The sequence below is a fragment of the Ambystoma mexicanum genome, chromosome 9 (genome assembly GCF_040938575.1).
Source record: "Ambystoma mexicanum isolate Mex_15411 chromosome 9, UKY_AmexF1_1, whole genome shotgun sequence".
Lineage (NCBI taxonomy): Eukaryota > Metazoa > Chordata > Amphibia > Caudata > Ambystomatidae > Ambystoma > Ambystoma mexicanum.
Window position 1 is genome coordinate 1329137495 of NC_090931.1, and position 13925 is coordinate 1329151419.

The window sequence follows — 13925 nt, forward strand, 5'->3', positions numbered from 1 at the left end:
GTGGGCCCCGAAAACCTATTGTTGTCTTGTAATTATGTTAACTGGTTTCACAACAGTAATTGCCTTAGGATTTTGGTATTTGGAGGAAGTACATCTGCTTGAAATTCTGTTACCCACTGAAAATGTACCTACTGTTTCTACACCTTTCGTGCATCTGCACACTCTATCTCCTAGAGACTCTCAGCACAGACAGAGTTACCATAACAATACTCTATTACTTATCATGAATGCCACACATGCCATTTTTAACAAATCCAATTGTTGTGTCTGCTCACATTTACCGCAACACGGGGATAAGGGGTTTGGCTGGTATATTCATCCTTTATCTTTAACTACTGCATGCTATGCTTCTTTAAGGGCACTATTCTTTGGCCAATGGAACGTAAGCATCTCAGGGAACTTTGATGGAACTAATTTGAATGACTTTGAGAAACGTGTTCTAACGCCCCTGGGATGCTCACTCTTTGCGAAAAGGAGCAAGCTCAATGTTGCTTCTATTAGGCCTTCTGATAGACTGTCCCATCCTTTTCAATCTTTGATCTCTTTCAAGATGGCTTCTATAGGCAGTATGGATGCCACGCCACCTTCCTATACTCTTAACCACAGCCCCGATTCAGTTTTTTTCTGCATAAAGAGGAATGGTACTCAGTCAATGGGTGATTTCAAGGGTTGCGCCAACGTTGCAAACTTGACCAGTGAGGACAGACCTTTGTATGTAGGTGAACCTGTCTACTTTGTTTGCGGTAATGTAGCTTTCCCATGGTTACCTAGCGATTGGCAGGGAACCTGTTATTTAGGGATTCTGTTACCCGGGGTATTCATAGCAAGCACCATTGAAATCTCTAAGGCTCGTCCAAGGCGGGACGAAAATGGCAATACTTCAGCACAAGTTCTGGGTGACGTAGCTAAATCTTTCACACCTTTTTGGGGGCAAATATTGAATTCAGAAGACATCTGAAGACTAGCAAGAGTACTGGAGAGAACCATCAACCGGACCAATGACATACTCTATAACATGAATTTAGAACAAAAAGCGATAAGGTTAGTGGCACTTCAGAACCGGAAGGCGTTAGACGACATCCTGGCTGAGCGTGGTGGAGTATGTAAATTAGTGGGGTCCGCTTGTTGCGTTTTTTTGCCAGATTCCTCCCCAACTATCTTTAAGGCAATACAGAATCTGCATGTGACATAGTCCGAGTGCTGAGTGGAAAGACACCACAGGCTACATGCAGACAGTTCAGTGAGCTGGAACATGGACCGGAGGGGCAGCCGGGTGACTAGCATGTGAGTAGGGTGCATGTGTGGTGATGAGGACAGTCCCTGCCTGCTTCACATGTCCAGCATGCATCACAACAGGCACGCATTAGTGAAGCATTGCATGACTCGCACATGAGCACCAGGTACACATAGCATGTAGTGGCAGTCAAGCACAACACATCACACAAACAAACCACACATGGGCTGGACAAACACGCAACAACACTCACCGGGCGGGGCATCATAATCCTGCATCTCTATCACTCCTTCCACCAATTCTGCTGGGATGAACTTCGCAGCGATCACCTCCAGCGGTGTGAGTGTTCCTCCTCTGGTGGTGGCCCACTGCAAGTCACCCGAGTCACGGCATAATTGGAGGCACGCTATTGCTTAGCACAGCGTCGGAGGTCATCCCAACACTTTTTGCAGTCCAGGGCTGTGCGCACCTCATATCCGAATGCACTAACACCATCTGCAACATGCTTCCAGTGTTCCAAGCGCTGGGCAGGCGTAGTATGGCAATTTGGGCCCACTAGCATATTGCGTTCGTGTTCCGACATGTAGCCCACAAGGTAGTCCAGTTCCTGCTTGCCGAAAGGCTTCTTCCTCGACGTGCCGGAGGCCGGAGCCGTGTCTGGGGTCCCAGCCTCTTGTGCAGGAGCAACCTTCCTCCTCTTGGGCAGTGGTCCGGACCCTGATGGGCAAACGCTGCCCTGATCAGTAGGGGCGGTGGCACTGGTGGACTGGACCAAGGGAGTGGCAGGTGGAACTAGGATGGCAGCCCTGACTTGCGTCAGTGGCTGCTGGGTGCTCTTGGCAGGACCCAGCGCTGTGCCTAGGTCTGTGACCGAGACTGTCCTGGCTGGCAGACTCACAGCCTAGGTGGTGTTGGCTGCATCTGCCCATGCAGTTGCCAACACCCGGCTGGTCGGGGCTGCAGATGACAACACTGCCCAGGGACATGTGCCTCTGTCAGAGCATCCCTGCATGCACATTGCTTGTGCCTCCTGAACACCTGGAATTGAGCCTGGAAGTCCTCAGGTGCCAACGCATCATGCGCTGGCCGACCCTGAGCCTGGGTGGTGGTCGCCCGAGCTGCACCTGCAGCTACCACTACCGTTGGGCCCGTGGCAGTAGATGAAACTGACTGCCGGGTTACATGGGCGCTAGTGTCAGATGCAAGAGCTGCATCTTCCGGAGCCGCAGAGGGTGGTGGCATGACTGCACCAACACGTGGCAGAACATCCTGCCAAAGTGGCACACCCCTGCCTCTTCCCCCTCTGCAGCCACCCTGGACACCCTGGACTTCCCCTACTCCCTGGTCACCCAGGCCAGGTCCCTGACCATGCCCACCATTTGGAGGACGCCCAACTGAGGCGCCCATCACCTTTCGTGGCCTCCCAATGGCGAGGTGTACACAATTGTCCTGGGCAATTATGGTGAAGGGTGGGGGGTACGTTTGTTTGTTTGTTTGTTTATTAATTTGATAATGCGCACCAAGCCCTTGGGCAGCTGGGTGCAGCAGTACAAGAATTCTCAAAGCTTAGTTACAGTGCTTGTCACAGGTTAGTACATACATGCGAGTACAGTGTGTAGTACAGTAAATGAAACAGTACAGACATTTGTCATTCGTGGATACAGGTGAATACAATGTGAGTACAGTAAGTGAAGCAGTATACACATTTGTAAAGCATAGAAGGGTAAATAGGACAGAGGTCAGACTAACATAACGTAGATTAGTGAGTGTCTACGGCTACGGCTATGGGCGACCAGGTCCGGTGTGTAAGTCGCAGCAGTGGTGTCGGGTGTAGTGGATGTCAGGGTGTAGAGGTTAAGGGTCATTAGAGCAAAGCCATTTGAGGGCATTGATTCTGAATCTGGCATAGGGTGGAGGACGTGTAAGGTCTATTGGGAGTGTATTCCATACTTGCACGGCTTTGACTGGGAAGCTAGTTCCTCCAGTTGTGGTTAGTTTAACTCTAGGGACTTCAAGCAGGAATGTGTTGGCAGATATCAAAGGTCGGGTTGTGGATTTCCTGGTGATTTTTTCCGATAAGTAGGGAGGTGCTAGATTGTTAATACATTTGGAGGTGATAGATATGGTTTTAAGGAGGATTCTGTCCTTCATTTTTAGCCAGTGGGCCTCTTTCTTGAATTTAGAGATGTGCTCTCTATATGGGATGTTCAACGCTGCTCTTAAAGCATTGTTTTGCAATCTTTGGAGTTTGTCAGTGACAAACTTGTTGGCTCCTGAGTACAGGACGTTGCAATAGTCTAGTCTAGACATGATAAGAGCATTAGCCAAGGTGATGCAGCTAGCATTAGAGAGGAATGGTCTGGCAGCTCAGATTAATTTACAGGTATAAGCTGTTGTGGAAGAGAGAGAGTTAACTTGCTTTTTCAGTGTGAGAGATGAGTCCAGATAGAATCCTAGAGTTTTTACCTCTGGCATGACCTTAATGATATTGTTGTCAATGTTGAAGGATGCATAATTTGGAGTTCGTTTTTTTAGATTAGAGTCGGATCCGAGGAGCAGGATCTCGGTTTTATCGTCATTCAGGCAGAGGCTGTGGGTCGCCATCCATGCCTGAATGAAGATGTATATCTTATTCACCAAAGCCAGGTCCACTTCATAGTTGCCCGAAAGGGGTATGAGGATCTGGGTGACACCCAGTCTGTCCAACTTATCAAATAGTGGCTTGGTGAAAATGTTATACATGGTGGGTGAGACACAGGATCCCTGTGGGACTCCACAAGTTATTTGGATAGGATCAGCGCAGGTGGAGGTCGAGAAAACTCTCATGGTGCTGTTGGCTAGAAAGGATTGGACCCAGGCTATGGCTTCTCCTGTGAAATTAGCAGCGAGCCTTGGGTGGCTGCATAAAACTGCATGGTCCACCAAGTCAAAGGCTGCTGATAAGTCTAGTAGAAGTAGCAGAGCTGTTTTGCCACTATCCATTAACTCCTCAATTTTTGTCTTAAGGTCTAGCAAGGCTGTTTCGATACCATGGAGAGGGCAGAATCCTGATTGCCGTGAGCCTAGCAGATGATTGGTTTCCAGGTGATCTTGAATTTGTAAGTAGGCTACTCTGTCAATAATTTTGAGTAGGAAATGTACGGTAGGGATGGGTCTATAGTTAGTGGGGATGGAGGGATCGAGGGTTTGTTTTTTCAGTAAGGGGAGGACCCAGAATTCTTTCAGGTTGGTAGGTACTGTGTTAGATTTGAAGGAGGAGTTGATGAGCTTCGAGATAAAAGAAGCTAGTTCTCTGGCTGCATCCTTTATTATTTGCACTGGGCAGCTGTCACCTTTGCAGTCGGAAGGTTTAAGGGAGAGAATTAACTTTTCAGTATCAATGATTGAGATCGTTTTGAAGCTGAAAGGCAGAATAGTATTGTGCTCAGTGTGCGGTGGTGGTAATTGGTTATCCACGAGGGTTTCTTTTTTTTGGTTATTTTAAGTTGGAGGGAGGAGATTTTATTCGATAGAGCGTTTTGTATATTAGTACACCATATCTTGTCCTTTGGGACAGTGTCAGCTGGTTGTAGGGTGGATTCCATTTCCCGGAGGATGGAGAAGAGTTCCTTCGTGTTTGATTTAGCTTTTGTGATTCTGTCATCAAATGTTTTTTTTTATGTTGATAATTTCTTTCTTGTAGCGTTTGGATAGTTGGGCTAATTTGGCTTTGTTGTTGTCAGTAGGCAAGTTACGCCAGATAGCTTGCAGCTTTCTTTTCTGCTTTCTTAGATCATTAAGTTGGGGTGTGAACCAGGCATTCAGGTGCGCTTCCTGTTTGCCTTTGCGCAGTTTAGTTGGAGCAATGGTATCTAGTGCTGTAGTCATAGCTTTATTGAAGGTGTTCACTAGAGTGTCTGGGTCGGTGTTGTTCTCCAGGCCATTAATAGCGGGGAGGAGGAGAGGGATAAGATTTTCAGCAGTGATATCTTTTTTACTTCTAGTAGGTAGGGGGGTATCATGCTGATAGTTTTGGGGGTGAGGAGATCGAGTGAGGCGGTGAAGTTGATTAAGTAGTGGTCCGTCCAAGGTTGTAGGATGATGTCGGTGATGGCAATGTTGCAGTTAAGTTCGGATACCCAGTCGAGGGTTCTGCCTTTAATGTGGGTGGGTGAGAAGACTTTTTGGGTGAGCCCATAGTCATTAAGCAAGGCTGTTATTGAGTGGGCATGCTTGTCATCTGGGTCGTTGAGGCCAATGTTGAAGTCGCCCATCAGCAAGGTTTGGGAGTGCTTTTGCGTATTGTTCACTATAAGACTGGTAAGGTCATCTTGAAAGGTTCCTAATGGTTCTGGGGGCCTGTAGATCAAGTGGATGGTCAACGTGCAGTTGTTGGAAAACAGCAATTTAGCTGTGAGTATTTCACAGGATGAACAAGGTGGTGAAGTGGCAAGCCTAATAGGCAAGGTGGTTTCGCCACCGCCTTTAGCATTAGGTCTGTCTACTCTGAGGATATGGTGGCTGTCAGGTACAGCTAACATCAGGGTGGGTCCTGCCGCCTCTGTAATGGCAAGTAGGTCCAGACTGCTGTTACTTAGAATTTCAGAGATTTCGGTGGCATGGGTTACCATGGATCTGGCGTTGATAAGTGACCCAGTTAATGTCAGGGTACTCTTAGGGATAGGGTTGTGTGAAGGTTTAATTACGTGTCGACTTTGGTTCGGGTGCTTCTTTGTAAAGGATTGGGCAGGCACCATGTTTGGGATATCTTTTTTTTATTGCCTGATGTAAATAGCACCCCTGTGTTCCTGCAAGGCTTTATGTGACCCCTGTGAGAAAATGACAGGTCACGCAACGCTCAGGCACCCTAAATCTGCAATAAAACCATGCACGCAACCCCCGGTAGCCCACGTGTGTGGAATTAACCTCCTGCAGTACGCGGTGGCACCCAGGGACACAGAAAACGCGTATGCGTGGGACAACCAGGCTACTATGACCCTGAAAATGGGTAAGCGATACACAGGGGGACCCGCAGTGGGAACAATAGCGTGTCCGACTCACCGTCTGATTAGCATGGGAAAGAAAAACACGCATAGGCAAGACCCTCGCCAAAAGAAGAGGTACGTCCTCGATCCGCTGTGAATGGATGGCGCGTGAAAAAACAAGAAGTAGCAACACACGCATCAGTCTCCATGAAAAGAACATACAGCGAACTGCTGGGCTGCGCTCACCTTTAACCCGTGCCAAGGGAAACGCCCGTGCACATCACTTCACTTATGTGCTTAGGCCCTTTCCTCGAATTACACGCATTCACACGCAGACGTGCTGTTTTTGCACATGCGGATTCACGCTGCAACAGTGCCGAGGGAAACGCCTGCACGTGTAACATCACTTACGCGCTAAGGCCCTTTCCTCAGATTACACACTGACGTGCTGTTTTTTCACGTGCTAAATCCCTCTGCATCAAGCTGGCCAGGCGACAACACACGGAAGACCACTCTCATGCCCAGAAGGCCATTTTCCTGCCCCCCCCCAGAGCCCCGAGCAGCCTCCCAAGAGCCATCTGCTGCTGCCTGCCTGCCGCCATCGTGCCCTGCAATTTGGTGCCTGCACATCAGCCATCACCAGGGGTCCAGTTGCTGTGACCACCCCTGCTGGAACAGAAGACTCCGACTGGTGTTTCATCGCTCCACAGCCCAGCACCAGGACCCAGTTGCCCACCCACACCCGCCTCTGGGGTTGCCATGTCGGGCCAAACTCCATCTGGGACCAGTGGCGACCCCCCCGGCAGAGAGGCAGAGGGCTGCCAGATTCACTGCAGGAGAAGTTGGCACCCTGGTGGAGCACGTCCTGGTGCATTATGATGCCCTCTTCGGACGAGCACGCGCCGACAAGGATCGACGGGAGAGGATCTGGTTGGACATCGTGGGTGCCATCAACACGGGGGGGGGTGGCAACCCATGACCTGAAACACGTCCATAAGCGCTGGGAGGAGTTCAGGTCCAGGATCCTCAGGAAGGCCTGGCGCCTCTTGGACGCAACTGATGCAGTGGGGTGCCGGGTCCTGCTTACCACCGACCAGATGAGGGTCCTGGAATGCATTCTCCCAGCGCTTCACCTCCAGGTCCTCGAGAGGCAGACCCACATGGAGTCGAGCAGTAAGTGTCCATGCGTACTCATTGGATGCAGTCCATGTTGCGGTGTGGCAGGAGTGTGCAGCTTGGACATATGTCTGACATGGCCCATGTATGGATGTGTGTGTGCAGGGACGTGCCCATGCTGCATGTGAGTCCAGTCATGTGTGATGCACATCAATGTTGTACGTGTTCCAATGCATGATGGCCAACTGCATGTGGAGATACACACATGTTTGCATTTCTGTGTATGTACTATGCCATGGTTGGGGTGTGACACATGGATGCTGGTCTCGCCTTCCTGTACGTGCACAGTGTACATGTGCATGTCTGTGAGACGCCATGGATGCATGTGACCCAGACATGTGGGTACCTGATTGGCAGATGTGACTTAGTTTCCGATGATTGCACTTTGACAGGTGGTGGAGATGTACAGATGCATGTCTGTCTGGTGGCGTGTGTGCATGTAATCGGCACTCCCCATGTTACTTGTGACATCATGCCAACCTTTAGTTGTTCATGCAGTTACGTGTGCATGGATGCTGATCCCTGTTACACGATACCAGTTTATTTGTGCATGTGTGTGGGTTCAAATGATAAGAGTGTTGGGAAGTGTGATGCCCTCTGTGAAGTTTGACACTGACACTCATGTGCAACTGTCATGTGTGTAACAGACCATTGTACAGTGCCCTGATTCCTGTGTTCTATCTCTCCCTGTCTGCAGCGTCGACTGATGAAGAGGGCGGAGACCGTGCTGTAGAGCACAGTGGCAGGGATGTCTCCGCCAGCCGGAGACGCAAGGCCCAGCTCCCCTCCCAGGTAATCATATCTTCCAGGAGTGAGGAGTCTGGTGCCTCATCCATGGCCGCAGCTGCCGAGGGAAGGTCCAAGAGGCGGAGGTTGGAGGTGGACTCCTCTGCAGCAGAAGGGGCAGCTGAGCCCTCACAGGGGCCTATGGAGGAAGACGGCACAGAGTCATCCAGGTTGGCGGGGGTTTGTTTGAGGAGGAGGCCGTGACAGCACCACGGACGGGGCCTGGAAGGGGGGATTCCACTGGTGCTAGTGGTGCAGTCCAGGTGCAGGGGCAGGATGCAGCACAGGCCGCCGTGGAGGTGCCTGTGTGTAATCATGTCCCTGATCCTGTGACTGCATCATCCAGCACCAGCAGGGATACCTTCGTCCAGACCCGTTTTCAGGGAGGGGATGCGCGAACAACAACTGGCCTTCCTCTGCCTGCGGTCGTGGCAATCCGTGACCGGATTGAGCCTGTCCTAGCTGGTTTGGTGTTGAGCGCACGTGGTATTCGGGATGACATGCCTGGTTCTTATTAGGACAATGCACGTTATTTCGAATACCTGTTTGGGCGCGTCGGACTACTAGGACAGGTCATCGACACTGGGTTACTGTGCTGTGCTGGATTTTCTTGCCACCCCCTCCACAACTGAACCCCCTATGCGCCAGTCGTCCTCCGGCCATCCTCCCGCCCAAGTATCACCTGGGCCCCCTGTGGAGCTGCACCTGAGCCAGCAGCCAGGCTGGTAGACAACACATCCCTGCCACAGTCGGGAGACAGAGGTCCAGCAGGGGTGGCCACCAAACCAACTGGACCCCAGCAAATTGAGGACATGCAGGCATCAACAAGCAGGGCACGTGCACCACGGCGCCGGGGGATACCATCAGCCTGGATGCCGTCATGGTGCCAGAGGCAGTTGTATTGGAGGCAGCAGTAGGCTCAGCGTGGGGGGCATCATGGCTCGGGGCCATCAACATCCCAGGGGCAGGCATCAGCCGAAGGGCAGGAGGACCCAGGACTGGGAGTGTCTTCCGTGTGGCAGTGGTTGGGCCAGCAGATAGATGCAGTGCGACGGCAGGCGGAGAGGGCACGGTTCAGGATGGCCATGGGGGAGAACTCCATGAACCGGGCTTTGAGGCGGGCTGAGTGCCTCGAGGCAACTCGCAGGGAGTTGGTGGATGCCATGGCTGCATCCGGGGAGACCTCGAGGCCAGGGAACAGGCCCGCCTCCGGAACATCGACATGGAGTTCGATGATGCCCTGGCCCGGAACATAAGTGAGTGAGCTGTCGGACTAGCCCACCGCCTTTGTACATAGTTATTTAGGCATACGTTTCCTTTCTTTTAATTTATGATTTGGAGTCCACAGACTTTGCTCCTCCTTTTTGTACATAGTTCTGTTTTTGATAGTATTTTTGATAGGTTTCCTTTATTTTTGGGATCATGGACTCTTGTGACTTACATTGTGTATGGTCCCAGACATGTACATATTTTCTTTATTACGTCGTACCATGGAGTAATGGTTTTTTATGATTTTCAATTTTGGATTTATTTCTATGGACTTTGGCGATGAACCACTTTTCAGTTTTCATGTCTTGGATTTTGATTTCTCCTTGGATTTTACATTCTTTTTGGTATTGCATTCATAATTTCTTCATTTGCATGTGTGGTTTTGATTATGTCATTTTGCTTTCTTTTTAATACATTTCACGAATCTTAATTATTGGTGTGGTCTACTCTCATTGGTTTTGTGCATGTGTCACTGTCCGTTGCCTCTGTCATGTGTCACCACTGTGTGGCTTTGTTGGACATGTCTTTGGGTGCATGCATGTGCTTTTTGAATGTCAAGGTGTGGTACTTATAGTGGGTACAATATATGGTTGTGTGTTTGGACGGGGGTGCTGCGGTGTGTGGTGGGATTTGGGTTGGCATTTCTGACATGAGCCTGTATTCTGACAGCACGTTGGTTGGGGGGACATGAGTCGGGGGCCATTGACAGCAACCTGCCAGCAGCCCCAGACTCATGGCCCCCCACCCCACCCCCATTGACGGCAACCTTCCAGCAGGCCCCGACTCATGTCCCCCCACCCCACCCCCATTGATGGAAACCTGTCAGCAGGCCCGGACTCATGTCCCCCCACCTCAATCCCATTGACGGCAACCTGCCAGCAGGCCCCGACTCATGTCCCCCCACCCCACCACCATTGAAGCAAACCTGCCAGCAGCCCCCGACTCATGTCCCCCCACCCAACGTGCTGTCAGAATACATGCCCATGTCAGAAATGCCTACCCAAATCCCACCCCACACCGCAGCCCCCCAGTCCAAACACACAACCATATATTGTACCCACTCCCCACTATAAGTACCACGCGTGACATTCAAAAAAGAAGGTTGCCGTCAATGGGGGTGGGGTGAGGGGACATGAGTCGAGGCCTTCTGGCAGGTTGCCGTCAATGAGGGTGGGGTGGGGGGACATGAGTCAGGGGCTGCGGGCAGGTTTCCGTCAATGATGGGGGGACATGTGTTGGGGCTCACAAGTGCATGATGCCTTGTGGGCTGCCTGCGGGGCATGTCCAGGGGTGATGGGCTGCCTGCGGGGCATGCCCAGGAGTGAGGGGCTGGCTGTGGGGCATGCCCAGGGGTGTAGGGTGGTCCCCTGTGGTGTGGGCTGCCTGTGGGGCATGGGGACGGAGGGAGGGAGGTCACACCCCGGAGGGCCCGCACTGCCAATTAGCATGTAAAGCACACTTGCGTACCCCGGAATCCACATACCCCACTCGCGCCAGGCCAATCATGTGTAAAACTCCCCGTGCACCGCTCGGAATACACGTACCCCGCTCGCGCCAGGCCAATCGCATGTAAAACTCCCCGCAGACCCCTCAGAATATGCATACCCCCCTCGCGCCAGGCCAATCGCGTGTAGAACTACCCCTGCCCCCCTCGGAATACGCATACCCCGCTCGTGCCAGGCAAATTGCGTGGAAAATGTCCCCCCTGTGGTGTGGGCTGGCTGCGGGGCATGGCCAGGGGTTGTAGAGCTGTCCCCTGTGGTGTGGGCTGCCTGTTGGGCATGGTCAGGGTGGATGGGCTGTCTGTGGGGCATGTCCAGGGGTGATGGGCTGCCTGCAGGGCATGGTCAGGGGTGATGGGCTGCCTGCGGGGCATGGTCACGGTGGATGGGCTGCCTGCGGGGCATGGTCAGGGGTGATGGGCTGTCTGCGGGGCATTTCCAGGGATGATGGGCTGCCTGTGGGGCATGTCCAGGGTGATGGGCTGTCTGCGGGGCATGCCCAGGAGTGATGGACTGGCTGCAGGGCATGCCCAGGGGTGTAGGGTGGTCCCCTGTGGTGTGGGCTGCCTGTGGGGCATGAGGAGGGGGAGGGCACACCCAGGAGGACCCACACTGCCAATTGGCATGTAAAGCACACTCGTGTACCCTGGAATCCGCGTACCCCTCTCATTTTTCCATAAAATGCTCGACAACACACAGCCAAATGGGATTAGGAATGCAAAAGGGAAAATAGTTTTTCCTTGCTTTTGAAAAATGTTTGGATGACACAAAGGGAAACAGCAGGTAAAACTTTATTGGATGTGTTTATGAAGGAATGTGAACCAGGCATTCAGGTGCGCTTCCTGTTTGCCTTTGCGCAGTTTAGTTGGAGCAATGGTATCTAGTGCTGTAGTCATAGCTTTATTGAAGGTGTTCACTAGAGTGTCTGGGTCGGTGTTGTTCTCCAGGCCATTAATAGCGGGGAGGAGGAGAGGGATAAGATTTTCAGCAGTGATATCTTTTTTACTTCTAGTAGGTAGGGGGGTATCATGCTGATAGTTTTGGGGGTGAGGAGATCGAGTGAGGCGGTGAAGTTGATTAAGTAGTGGTCCGTCCAAGGTTGTAGGATGATGTCGGTGATGGCAATGTTGCAGTTAAGTTCGGATACCCAGTCGAGGGTTCTGCCTTTAATGTGGGTGGGTGAGAAGACTTTTTGGGTGAGCCCATAGTCATTAAGCAAGGCTGTTATTGAGTGGGCATGCTTGTCATCTGGGTCGTTGAGGCCAATGTTGAAGTCGCCCATCAGCAAGGTTTGGGAGTGCTTTTGCGTATTGTTCACTATAAGACTGGTAAGGTCATCTTGAAAGGTTCCTAATGGTTCTGGGGGCCTGTAGATCAAGTGGATGGTCAACGTGCAGTTGTTGGAAAACAGCAATTTAGCTGTGAGAATTTCACAGGATGAACAAGGTGGTGAAGTGGCAAGCCTAATAGGCAAGGTGGTTTTGCCACCGCCTTTAGCATTAGGTCTGTCTACTCTGAGGATATGGTGGCTGTCAGGTACAGCTAACATCAGGGTGGGTCCTGCCGCCTCTGTAATGGCAAGTAGGTCAAGACTGCTGATACTTAGAATTTCAGAGATTTCGGTGGCATGGGTTACCATGGATCTGGCGTTGATAAGTGACCCAGTTAATGTCAGGGTACTCTTAGGGATAGGGTTGTGTGAAGGTTTAATTACGTGTCGACTTTGGTTCGGGTGCTTCTTTGTAAAGGATTGGGCAGGCACCATGTTTGGGATATCTTTTTTTTATTGCCTGATGTAAATAGCACCCCTGTGTTCCTGCAAGGCTTTATGTGACCCCTGTGAGAAAATGACAGGTCACGCAACGCTCAGGCACCCTAAATCTGCAATAAAACCATGCACGCAACCCCCGGTAGCCCACGTGTGTGGAATTAACCTCCTGCAGTACGCGGTGGCACCCAGGGACACAGAAAACGCGTATGCGTGGGACAACCAGGCTACTATGACCCTGAAAATGGGTAAGCGATACACAGGGGGACCCGCAGTGGGAACAATAGCGTGTCCGACTCACCGTCTGATTAGCATGGGAAAGAAAAACACGCATAGGCAAGACCCTCGCCAAAAGAAGAGGTATGTCCTCGATCCGCTGTGAATGGATGGCGCGTGAAAAAACAAGAAGTAGCAACACACGCATCAGTCTCCATGAAAAGAACATACAGCGAACTGCTGTGCTGCGCTCACCTTTAACCCGTGCCAAGGGAAACGCCCGTGCACATCACTTCACTTATGTGCTTAGGCCCTTTCCTCGAATTACACGCATTCACACGCAGACGTGCTGTTTTTGCACATGCGGATTCACGCTGCAACAGTGCCGAGGGAAACGCCTGCACGTGTCACATCACTTACGCGCTAAGGCCCTTTCCTCAGATTACACACTGACGTGCTGTTTTTTCACGTGCTAAATCCCTCTGCATCAAGCTGGCCAGGCGACAACACACGGAAGACCACTCTCATGCCCAGAAGGCCATTTTCCTGCCCCCCCCCCAGAGCCCCGAGCAGCCTCCCAAGAGCCATCTGCTGCTGCCTGCCTGCCTGCTGCCATCGTGCCCTGCAATTTGGTGCCTGCACATCAGCCATCACCAGGGGTCCAGTTGCTGTGACCACCCCTGCTGGAACAGAAGACTCCGACTGGTGTTTCATCGCTCCACAGCCCAGCACCAGGACCCAGTTGCCCACCCACACCCGCCTCTGGGGTTGCCATGTCGGGCCAAACTCCATCTGGGACCAGTGGCGACCCCCCCGGCAGAGAGGCAGAGGGCTGCCAGATTCACTGCAGGAGAAGTTGGCACCCTGGTGGAGCACGTCCTGGTGCATTATGATGCCCTCTTCGGACGAGCACGCGCCGACAAGGATCGACGGGAGAGGATCTGGTTGGACATCGTGGGTGCCATCAACACGGGGGGGGGGTGGCAACCCATGACCTGAAACACGTCCAT